The sequence below is a fragment of the Triturus cristatus genome, chromosome 4_1, assembly GCF_964204655.1.
Source record: "Triturus cristatus chromosome 4_1, aTriCri1.1, whole genome shotgun sequence".
Taxonomy (NCBI): Eukaryota; Metazoa; Chordata; class Amphibia; order Caudata; family Salamandridae; genus Triturus; species Triturus cristatus.
This window is the reverse complement of record NC_140585.1, coordinates 1,325,566,169-1,325,579,212: the sequence shown is the minus strand read 5'-3', so window position 1 is coordinate 1,325,579,212 and position 13,044 is coordinate 1,325,566,169.

Genomic DNA, 13,044 nt, shown 5'->3' with positions numbered 1-13,044 from the left:
TGCGCGAGGCACATTGTCGGTGCCTGCCCCCTCCGCGTAGAGAAGCAGCCCCGGAGTCCGCCGGGACCGAGAAAGAGTAGACGACGTGGGAGTCCCCTGAAGACAGCCTGGTGAGTGGTTAAGAGGGCTGGGGGACTCCGCACATGTGCTGGGGGGTGCGAGGGCAGTAATCTCTCGAGTCCCTGAGAGGGACTCCCCCGTTGAAGGCATTGTGGTTTCTGAGCGCATGGCGCTCCAACGAAGGGGGCCGTAGTGTAAGAGCCCATCGAGGCTCCACCTAAAGGGGGCACCAGTTGTTTCGTGACGGGGCGGCCCCAGATGGCAGCGGGTCGCTCCCCCCCTGGCCCCACAGTAAACGTTTAGGGCCACGAAGGCTCTAGGGGACATTCTTTTGGCAAGAGCCCAGAGAGGCTCCCCACGAGAGCGACAGATTTGTGTTTGAAAGGGCACAGTGGTGCCCACGCTCCATCCTACAGCTGCCCAGCACTTAGTGGGCAGCTGCAACGTTTAGGTGGGGATAATTACGTTTTGCTTTGCGCCGCTGGCGCAGCCTGACTGGGACAGAGCGTCCTAGCCCTGACGAGGCCAGTTGGCCTAGGAATTGCCACAGGTGGTGGCATATGAGTTCTTGCGCAATTATTCCTTTCCATGCACCTCTGAATGTGTTTACATGCATCATGTGTTTTACTTCCCTACACCTCTGAATGTGATGCATCATGTGTAACGTTCTATTACCCCTACAGGTATTGTGATACTTAGGTGGTTGTTTGCTTTCTCCTAGTACAGGTGGTGCTAGTGAGGTTCTAGTTCCCTGCATGACAGGTTCCTAAGGTAGTTAGGGTTACGTAGGTGGTACTTACCTGATACCAGTGAGTACTGGTTGTGTGCTATACCTATTATTTTTGTGCTACAGTAATCTTATATATTTTTGTGTTACGTTCTAAAAAGTGCCAATTCCTGACAGTGGTCCATGTGGCCCTGTCCCTTGTACATATAATAATCCCTTGTAAATTCTGCCCGTGCCTGTTGGCACATTGTAAAGTGTGTGGTTTTATCTAATGTGTTGTGTATAATACAAAGGCTATTTTTATAGAATACCTTGTGTGGAGTTTCCTTTGTGGTGGGCCTTGGGTGTTGTTGCTGGGTGCGCGCGCAAACGCTTTACACATTGCCTCAGAGATAAGCCTGACTGCTCGTGCCAAGCTACCAAGGGGGTGAGCAGGGGTTATCTTTGGCGTGTAACTTCCTTGCCCTGACTAGAGTGGTGGTTTCTGCCTGGCTTTGGCGCAAGCCCTAGCCAACCAGAAATCCCATTTCTAACATTGGTGATCAGCGGTGGGATTTGGACTTGCGGTTGCGCTGTACCGCTGCAGCGACTGGCTACACCACAAAACTCTGCATTTAGATAATCACATTTTAGGGATTATTGTTTTTGAGTTCCATTATTTCCTCTCCTAAAGGTGTCCTTTGTGAATTATGTACTCCTGTGCTAGCTCAGACACTCAGGTTCCTTGTGTTAAACTCTTCTCAGGAACGTCCGCCAAAATGGAGCCGGCTTTTAATTTCTGTGGTCTGTTTAGATACAGTAGGTTAGAGTTGGTAAGGTTCTGTGAGGAGAGGGACATAGAGGTGGGTGAGTCAGATACCCAGTCCAAACTGAGGGACAACCTGATCCTTTGACAAAAGGATGAGTGGGAGCGAGAGCGCAGCGAGGAAGATAGGGCCCGGGCCGCATGCCGAGAGGGTGGTGGGTCTGTGGGGAGCCCTGAAGATTCAGAGGAGGAGGAAGGTTACCTGACAGGGACGCCAGTAGACAGTGGAGACCCCATAGATAGGGAGTCCCTTGCTGGGTCCAGTGTCAGGAGCAGCACCCCATCCCTTTCCCTGTCCCCAGAGGAGTGGATAGATAGGAGGGAAGAGAGGGAGCATCAGCTGGCCATAGAGAAGCTCAGGTTAGAGCATGCCAAGGCAATGGCGCAGCTGGGGGTGGAGGAGAAAAAGTGTGAGACCGAGAGGGTCTTAGCGGAGGAGAGGATGGCGGAGGCTGAGAGGGCCTTCGCCAGGGAGAGATTAGCTCTGGAGGGTAGGTTGTCCCCAGAGCGCAGTGGTAGTTTTCTGGATTCCCCAGGGAGGGTGGAGTCCAGTGGTGGCAGCGATAGAGAGCCCAGTGCAGAGAGTCCCATTCCCCATTCCCAGAGTCTGGTACCTGTTTTCCAAGAGGAGGAATGTAGGTTGAAGTTCAGGGGCAGTAACAAACTGCCTCACCAGTCTTGGGACACGTTTGTGGGTGAATGTGAGGATGCATTGGATGATTGGTTAAGGGTAAACACGAAACGGGCTTTTGACGGACTGTATGCTCTGGTTATCAAGGAGCAGCTGCTTGGTAGTTGTTATCCCGGGTTGCGCCAACACCTGTTGAGGTATGGCTCTTTTTGCCCATGGGAGCTGGCAGAGGAAGCAGACCGTTGGGAGGGTGCCCAAGGTTCTGATGAGGTATGGGAGAGTACTTCCAATAGCAGTGGCTCAGGGATCTTCCCGTCTTGGATGGGGGTAGAGGTTCAGAGTAGCCCAGCTAGGTCCCAGAGTAGTGAGAGGGGTGTAGGGGCTCCCGGCCTATCTCAGTGGAGTAGGAGTGAGTGGGTGACTTTGAGTCCCCAGAGGCCCGAAACCCAGTCTCAGAACCTGGATGGTTTCTTAAGGGAACACCAGGTTGGGGGCCTAGGCTGTCCTGTTAGGTCACTTGAGGAAGCTCGCCTAGGGTATGGAGAACCTGGAGTCTCTGTAAATGGAGCTCCAGTGGTTCTGGTGTCAGGCAGTACTGCTCCGGTAGGGAGGGTACAGAAGTCCGGCGAGAGGAGTGGCATGGGGCTGTGTTCCCCGGTGGAGGAGCCAGTGGGTCAGGGGCCAGCCGGTAGGGCTGAGTCTCCTAGAAGTGACCATGGCGACCACACGTCTGTCCTGGGGGATCTTCGCGCACTGTCAAGTGGACAGGGGACGGGAGATCTGCGCCAGGCAGACTGTCATGCAACATATGAGGCATATGTTACTCTTGGGGGGATACTGTGTGAGTCCCCAGAAGTCCTGGAGTGCCAGGCAAGTATGCAACCGAAGGTTCTAGACCAGAGGTTGGGAGACCAGTTCTCAGGGAGGGGTCCTGAGTGGGTTGGTGAGTTATGTTACGGGGTCGCCTCTCAGAGGAAGAGAGGGCGGAACCCTAGGAGAAGAGGTAGGGGGAGGAGAGCCTCACCCGTGACTCTTGGTCAGCTTGAGGGTACGGACCCTGGGCTGGAAGATCAGTGGATGTTTAGAACAGCCCTGATGAGGGGAAGAGTGGAAAATGGTCACTATGTGCCAGGGGTTACTACCCCCCACTCTGTGGTTATGCAAGGACGAGTGGCGCCTAGATGGCCTAGGGCCTGGTCCTGGCCGCGGACAGCTGAGGAGTACCAGTGGGGTAGCCCAGTTGGTCCGCCGAGTTCTTTTAGAAGGAATTCCATGGGTTTAGAGTGGCGTAAAACCGGAGAGTGTCCCTGCCGTTGCGGGCCTGCGTCCGTGTTTTGTCGCCCAAAGCAGGGAAGACCTTCACGGTGGTGATTGGTCTACCCTGCGTTTTGGCTGGAAGGGGGTTGTGTTGGACCCGGCCCTTCTGGCAGGTTCACCCCGAAACGTTTTGCTTTTTATGGGTGACTTGGTGTAGTGATTTTTGGGTTTCTGCGCACTTTACCGCTGTGTCCCAGGGTAAAGTGCGTGCGTGTTGTGAGGCTGGCCTGCCCTCCCATAGGAATGCATGGGGGAATGTATGTGTCCTGGTAGTTCCTGATGCGTGGGGTGTGCAGGCCCGAGTTTGGTATGTGCGGACTCGTGTGAGTGAATGCTGCGCGATGATGTGTGCGGTGTGCATGTACCTAGTGTGGAAGTGCCACTTTTAGAAGTGGGCACTTCAGTGTGCAGTATGAAATGTGTGGCTTGTCTGGCGGTTGGCTGGTGGAGGTCATGTGATGGGCTAGGGAAATCCCCAGGGACAGGAGGAGTCACCCAGTGGTGAATGGGAGTTTAGCATACTGATGGCTGGGGAGGAGTATACCTGGGTCCTGAATAGGACAGGGCTTTCCCCACACACTGCTGGCTCCGGCCCCTGTGGTGCGTCTGATGACCCTGGCCTGCCAGTGAATAGGGAGAGGGGATGAGCAAAACAAAGTGCTCAGGAACCAGATGTAACTGGTTCGCCCCTTCCCTGCACCTTGCAGACAAAGAATTTACTGTATAAAAAGGGGCTGTGTCCCCTTACATTGGGTGTTCTCTTCCAGGATCAACTTGAGGGGGGCCTGCTGCTGCTGGGCGCCAGGAGAGACCGCCACTGGGGACTGCCTCCCTGCGGGAGGGCCCTGTGCGAGGGCCCTGTGAGCTGGCCCTGGGCCCAGTCTCTGCCCCCCCTGCACTTTGCCAGAACATTTGATTCTGGGCTTCTTGTAGCGCTGGGAGCGATGTTCTGCTTTATAGCGCTGTGAGCTCTGGGATCCTGATAGCGGGTGCCCACCCCGCGATTCCGCTGGTATCTGCCGAGTTCGGCGGGTGCCCACCCCGCCGTTGTGCTCGTTGGTGAGGGAGCCTACCCCTCTCATTGCCAAGGACTTCACCGCCGCAACCGGGCTTCAGCCGGAAGTCAGGCGGCTGAGGGCGGGCCTCCGGGACACCCGGAACTGATAGAAGGAGGGCGGGAGCCTACCCCGCCTCCTACGGAAGCGTCGCGGCTGGTCCAGACCTCGGCCCGAGAGTGACGATCCAGGCGGGAGCCCACCCCGCACTGGACTGAGGAAAGGAGCGCGGCGGCAGGAGCTGGTGCGGAGGGGGGCGCGAGGCACATTGTCGGTGCCTGCCCCCTCCGCGTAGAGAAGCAGCCCCGGAGTCCGCCGGGACCGAGAAAGAGTAGACGACGCGGGAGTCCCCTGAAGACAGCCTGGTGAGTGGTTAAGAGGGCTGGGGGACTCCGCGCAGGTGCTGGGGGGTGCGAGGGCAGTAATCTCTCGAGTCCCTGAGAGGGACTCCCCCTTTGAAGGCATTGTGGTTTCTGAGCGCATGGCGCTCCAACGAAGGGGGCCATAGTGTAAGAGCCCATCGAGGCTCCACCTAAAGGGGGCACCAGTTGTTTCGTGACGGGGCGGCCCCAGATGGCAGCGGGTCGCTCCCCCCCTTGCCCCACAGTAAACGTTTAGGGCCACGAAGGCTCTAGGGGACATTCTTTTGGCAAGAGCCCAGAGAGGCTCCCCACGAGAGCGACAGATTTGTGTTTGAAAGGGCACAGTGGTGCCCACGCTCCATCCTACAGCTGCCCAGCACTTAGTGGGCAGCTGCAACGTTTAGGTGGGGATAATTACGTTTTGCTTTGCGCCGCTGGCGCAGCCTGACTGGGACAGAGCGTCCTAGCCCTGACGAGGCCAGTTGGCCTAGGAATTGCCACTGGTGGTGGCATATGAGTTCTTGCGCAATTATTCCTTTCCATGCACCTCTGAATGTGTTTTCATGCATCATGTGTTTTCCTTCCCTACACCTCTGAATGTGATGCATCATGTGTAACGTTCTATTACCCCTACAGGTATTGTGATACTTAGGTGGTTGTTTGCTTTCTCCTAGTACAGGTGGTGCTAGTGAGGTTCTAGTTCCCTGCGTGACAGGTTCCTAAGGTAGTTAGGGTTACGTAGGTGGTACTTACCTGATACCAGTGAGTACTGGTTGTGTGCTATACCTATTATTTTTGTGCTACAGTAATCTTATATATTTTTGTGTTACGTTCTAAAAAGTGCCAATTCCTGACAGTGGTCCATGTGGCCCTGTCCCCTGTACATATAATAATCCCTTGTAAATTCTGCCCGTGCCTGTTGGCACATTGTAAAGTGTGTGGTTTTATCTAATGTGTTGTGTATAATACAAAGGCTATTTTTATAGAATACCTTGTGTGGAGTTTCCTTTGTGGTGGGCCTTGGGTGTTGTTGCTGGGTACGCGCGCAAACGCTTTACACATTGCCTCAGAGATAAGCCTGACTGCTCGTGCCAAGCTACCAAGGGGGTGAGCAGGGGTTATCTTTGGCGTGTAACTTCCTTGCCCTGACTAGAGTGGTGGTTTCTGCCTGGCTTTGGCGCAAGCCCTAGCCAACCAGAAATCCCATTTCTAACACGTCCTTAAAATGCAATGCCCTGGTATGCACTGGAGTACATTGAGTCACCTGTTAGACCTCCCTACTAACATCCTCATCTCAACAGGCTGGACCCTCTACTGCTCCCCCACTTGGACCTTCCTCCGCTTCACCCTCCAGACTCTCCACTGCTCCCCTACCTGGGCCTTCCTCCTCTCCACCCTCTGGACCCTCCATTGCTCCCCCACCTGGACCTTCCTCATCTCCACCCTCTCGACCCTCTACTGCTCCCCCACCTGGACCTTCCTCCTCTCCACCCTCTGGACCCTTCACTGCTCCCCCACCTGGACCTTCTTCTGCTCCAACCTCTGGACCCACCACTGCTCCCCCACCTGGACCTTCCTCCGCTCCACCCTCTGGACCCTCCACTGCTCCCCCACCTGGACCTGCTACTGCACCCTCAGACATTGTGGTAGCTCAACATTTGAACAAGCTTGATAAACTTGAAAAGGGCCAGCAGGACGTGAGCCTCAAGCTGGTGGGGGTTTAATTGAAGCTGGCCACACTATTAAGGATAGTGGCATCCTTACTGGATACCATAAAACAAATTGACCAGAGGTTGTAGGCCCCTCCATTATCACCATGATCTCCAACTGCTGTGTTTTTAAGTGCTCATTTTACATATATATAGTGAAATAGTAGTTTTACAAAATGATTAGTATTAGTGTAGTAATAGTTTGTTATCCTTAGTGTAGTTTTAGTGCTTAGTATTAGCTGTAGATAAGTCATTAAGTTATAAGTAGTGGGCGGGGGTTTAATGTTTAGTAATTGTTCAATGTATTTTAAGAATAATCTTTTTTTTAAACAAAAAAATATATCTTTGTTTAGTATGCTAGGTTTAGTTAGTCTGTGTTCAGATATAGTGTATGTGTGTCTCACGTTTCATTGTTGCATAGGGGGGTTGATGTTTTAGTTGTCTGTTGTGATGCATGTGTAAGGTAGTATAAGGTATAGTTATTTAGTATAAGTTTAGATGTTAGGATGTTAGTGTAGTTTAGTTAGTTTAGTTTAGTGTTGGAATTTTAGGTATTTATAGTGTAGAGGTGTTCAGGATAGTGTGTTTGTGATTTACAGTTTTGAAAAATAAAGCATTGTTTCTTTTTCTAAAGGTTACACATTTTATGCGCAGCCTTTCAATTTGGATCTTATGTCTCCTAATATGTTGTAAGTACAAGTAGTCAAATAGGGTCATTGCCGAACAGCACTGTACTAGTATTGGGAACGCAGTATCTGAAACCCCATTTGTTAAAGTAAAGTACCACACATCTCGTAGACCACAGAAATGTACTCTTCCTGAGTTTACTAGGCTTTTGACATTTATGGTCCATTATTCTGCAATAGTCTGTGTTACAGGCCTACTTGAATGTTGACATTGTGAGTGTGTGCAAGTTACATCCATGTTCCCTCTCCTTGAAAAATTTGCAAAGTGCCTTAAACATGGTAATGTGTCCAATTGTCACATCTCTCCAGGAAATGTGAGACGTAGCACAAGAAAATTTGGGATGTCTATTGGTAGTCACTCATATGTGTGCTGCATGATGAGTAACACCATGTTAGCAAAGTTATGTATCAGTGGCTAATTCTAAACCCATTGTGACTCTGCCTGCAGCTTCTCCTTCGACATGTGGCAAAGTGTCATTCCAGCACCACAAAAGTACAGGTAGGGCCTCATACATGAGACCCCTGTAGAGTAATGTAGGATGTGGTTGCAGGCAAATTGGTGGGAAGCACGTATATACTTTACAAATGTGCAAATTGTTATGCCAACAATATTGTTCACATTATGAAATGCGCTTGATGTCAGCCACCTGGACATCATTCACATATATCCACACCACTGGGATGTTAATGATTGTAGCATATCAAACATTCACCTAGGAATGCCAACCGGAAGTTCAAGATTGCAACCAGATGTGCTTGTACGATTTACACACTCTTACCAATTTTGTAACTGGTTGTCATACCAACATGGGACATCATGTGCTATCTTTGCCATTGCTATTTCTGCCTTCCACACTGTACTAGTCACTCAATTAATGGGGACAGTAGCACCATTCATGCTTAACATGTAATGTAATTTTATTGAAACAAGAAACCAAGGAGTAAGGTATGACGGCAGGCCAAAAACCAAGGGGCACTTACAGTAGGGATGAGGCTGTCCTGGCACAGAGCAGGCTAAATAGATGTCATGGAACATATAGGTGACTGTAATATTTAAATGTGGATGAATGAGCAATTGCTATCATACTTGTACATCAAAGAGAGTCCACAGAAATGTGAGAGATAAACCAGTGATATTGAGAATAAGGACTATGACATGTTTGGGGTACACGAACAATCCAATAAACACAGGACACTGTCGATTTTGGGTCATGTGGCAAAAGGTAATGCAAACGGGAACTTTTCCTATCTACCGGAGTAATATCAATATCTTCTTCTTCTGATGTATGTGTTGGCTCAGCTGATGATGTTTTCGTGGTCCCGTAGACAAAAGAGGCTTACATACATCAGGGTCTCAAGATGTGCAAGGCAGGTTCCCAGCAGTATTTCCCTGGGCCAACAGGTAAGGCAGCAGTGCACTGAGCAGGACTTGCTGGTTTGCCAGCACTGCAGCTACATCACGTTGGTAGGCAGCCAAGCTGGTGATGTATGTATCCAGTTTTCGCTCCATGGCTTCAAGAATGTTTTAGATGGCCCCCAGCCTGTTGGCAACCTCAATGGTGCCGCTTGTGATGGCCATTTGCTCATGCCCCTGCCGCATGACAACGGATATGTCATCCAGAGCCTGAAACAAGCTACAGGGTGGAGAGTCGGTGCCACTTCCATGGTCTGCACTGCCACAATCTGAACTTAGACAACAAAGGTGTCTGCTATGCTTATCATCCCTTTCATCATCTCCTATGCCAACTGACTCTGCACTTCAACATCGTTGTTCAAATACATTTAGCATGTCCTATGAGCTTAGAGGTTCATATGTTGTCGGAGGTGGTATATGATGGGTATCAGACAGGTCATGTGGAGACACTGCAATGCTGCTTGACCTTATTGTGATGGGAGAGGGTATTCGAATAGATTGAAACAGTTCCTGGAGTAGGTCTTGGTCAAGGCTTGGCACACTGTCACCCTCCACATGATCCTCTTCCATGACAGATTGCTGCTCAGGTGTAGGTGTTGCATGTTCTGAAATGTGACACAATGTAGGTTGATGCTCATGTTTGACATCTGTTCTCAAGAATCTACTTTTTTAAAATTTTTGCCACCACTTTGTATCTATGATGTAGGTCAACTGAGCAAAGTTCATGCAACACAACATCAGATGTGAATTTCAAATGATCATAGCAACATATACGAGTAGAGTTTGAAATGTGTTTCCTCTACCATGGCACATGCCCAGACAGACCAGCCCTGAAGCAGCGCATGCACCCTTTCACCATGGTGCAAGGCCGCCTGCATTGCAGGGGATGTTTATTTGTGTGCAGGATGGGAAACCTTCCTGCATAAAAACAATTACAACATGCTTTTTAAACTTTCTATGTGTGCTGCAGAATGCATCACACATAGAATGAGGATACACAGGAAGAAATGAAGATATTTCTTCTCGCTGAGCCTCCCTTTCGCCTTCCCTGGTGAGGCATAGGTTTTTACCACTGCCTCAGAGTTACAATTTCTCGTTAATCTGAGGCATTGTCAAAGACACGTGGATGTTGCTGGGAACACCCTCATGGAATTCCTGTTTCACGCAGTTTCCTGCATGAAAGAGACATATTTTTAAGCCCATGAAAAAACCACACAACGCAACTTTACATGCCCTTATAAATATGCCAGTGGCACATTGTGCCACCAGTATGTCATAAAAGTGACGTCCTTGCGCTCTGGCATCATAAATGAGGCCCCCTATGTCTGTGGGAGTGTGTTGTTGGATTTGTAGCTCAAATGGGTTCTGTAGTGTGTACACCTACATGTAGCAATTCACAGGGGCAGCAGTGGCCTGGAACTGCACTTCTGACATATGTATTGTGATGTACATGATGGATCTAGAATGGACTGGGCAACATCTAACTGTCCAGGGTACACAGCATGTATGTGCCACTTCACTGTTATTGACATACATGACTTCCATTTGCACAATGCATGTCGCAAATAAGGAATGGTACCTTAGTAAATGCACTGCACAACATTTGCTTGTTACCAACATTGCCCCTTGTTGCAACTTACCCTGTGTGTCTTGCAGTTCCTCATGCTCAGCACTGTCCTGTCCTGGAAGTCCTTCCATCAAAACCTCTGGGATGACAGCCGCCATCCGCTCCTCCAGGGGATCCAGCTCCTCCTGGTGTGAATGGGCTCCCTCCTCCGGTCTGCATTGCTGCCTTGAGGTTTTGCGCCATATTCTCTTTTGTCCTGCGCTTGATGTCATGCCAGCATTTCTTCAAATCTGACACTGTCCGCTTTGATTGAGCCAAACAGTTGACCTTATCCAATATGGACTTCCAGGTGGCATCTTTTTTGGATTACGGCAACTTAGAGGTAACAAACAGCTGATGTTGGTGGTCTGTGACCTCCTTGATTAGTATTTCATTCTCCTCTTCACTGAAATGTACTTTCCTCTTCCTCTTCCTCTGTGTTTCAGCCTTGCAATCCTGGCTAGCGTGTGGGAGGTTCTCTTGACTGCTGGTGTCTCCTTTATGCTCCATGGTACCTTTATGTGCCTCCAAAATTGATTGTTGAGGTAGATGATGCACTTTTTTGCCTATTTCCAAATTCTAACGCATCGAAAAAGTGGTGCAGGGCAAGTTTGTCTTGCGTCGTAATACATGATTGTGACTTACGGCACTTTTTCAGCAGTTGCATCAGTTTTTGTTACGTCAGGATGGCCGCATCAACATCATTTTTCTTAAACTTTACTGATCACTTGCACATGGTGCGCCAAACCAGAAATCTGATGCATCCATGCCGCAAAAAATTGACTCATCTTATCGTAACAAATTGTGACGCATGCTCCACTTTTCATAAATGAGGATCAGAGTATAAAACGAGGGCGGAATCTGGCATGGATTTGCCTCCTCTAAGGCCAGTAAGGAAGTAATCTTTAATGCACACAAAAAGGATTCTGACAAAAGATTTTCATTCATATATTACTGTTGTACATGGTTACCACAGAATAAACCAGTTCGAATTGAAAGAATTTCAAGAAAATACTTTTCAAAAGTCTCTCATAATTCTATAACATGGAGCTTCTTTTGGAGACCCACTGTAATAGAACAAGCATTGCTAAATTTTGAGCAATCCTGCTAAGACAGCTAAGAGAAACCTCACATATACAATTCAACATGTCTTGCCTGCGAAAATATGTTAAACATTATTCTATTGAAACATTAAACCCGAGTTTGGCCATGTGACATAGAATATTGGCAGGAAATGTCACAAACAAAATGGAGTATGAGGCCTACATGTGCCACGTTGCTACGGTTCTTTATTCCATTAGTGGAAAGCAATTATTTTCATCTGAAATCTATGGCGGTTTTAGGTAGCTGGTAAACCTTACTCAGAGAACAAGCTATATATGGTACTTTAGCATTTGTAAAAGTCAGAGTATAGGTTTGTAAAAGTCAGAGTATATACTTGACATCATTATCACTTTTGTATATCTTGACCGTTGTAAGATCATTTGTTGAATTATATATACATTTAGCACAATTTTATGAATATATATATATATGAAATGTGGCATGCATTTTGCATGTTGAGCCAACTCTTGGTATTTTTCAATTCATGCAGGTCCATCCAGTGATGGCCAAGATAAAAGGCGGGGGTCGAACAATTGTTAATTTGCTATTAACATTTGCACTTCGTGACCAACCTGCACACAATTTCAGATGTTTAGGAGGATTCGTTTTTCACTTGTATGTCAAGCACTGTGCGAATATAAAAGGTTGTCTACCAAAAGCTAACCATGGTAAGGTGTGATACATGTGGACTTCACTAATGAAATAAATATCACATACATCAATGATCTCTTCCTCTTGCCATCATGGTGCAGAGCAAAAGCCACTAAGATACTTTGGGGCATATCAACAAGGGCTTTATCTCTGCTTTTTTGGCTTTAAAAGCCAAAAAAGCAGAGATAAAACTAGCACCCTATCAACAACAGGGTGCTAACATGCAAATTTGCATGTTAGCACCCTTTTACTCTACGCTTCCCCTTGCATCTCTAATGAGATGCAAAGGGGGCGTTCCAGAGTAAAATAATAGGAGAAATGTCGCTAAACGACATTTCTCCTATTATCAAGAATATCGCTAACCCTGTTAGAGACAAAAAAAGCAGCGCTAACCGCGGTTAACGCTGCTTTTTTACGTCTGGTATTTTTCTGACTTAGCCATGATATCCTATGGAAGGAGGATATCATGGCTAAGTTTGCCTGTCCCTATCAACAAGCTAACGTGAGATTATCGCTGGGTTTCCAGCGATAATCTCACGTTAGACAGTTAGCGTGAGGATTTTTATCGCTTTTAAGATAAGCGTTGCTAATAGCACGCTATCTCAGTGATAAAAATCCACGCTAGCTGGCGATAATTATCCTAGCGCTAAGTGCGCTTAGCGATAATTATCGCCGGTTGTTGTTGATATGCCCCTTTAAACGTACAGGAGCAAGGGAGAGCAGGTCAACAAGCACCTTTGAGGTTGGTTAATATAGCAACGCTGTGCATACAACTACTGGTCAGAGTTGTGAGCAATGGGTGACTCACACGAGGACTTTGTTTTGCTGTGAATTATGGCCAACTTTGAATAAAAGTATGGGTATTGGGACCGGATAACACATCACAAATATTTTACAAATCCTTTTAGTTCTTGAGT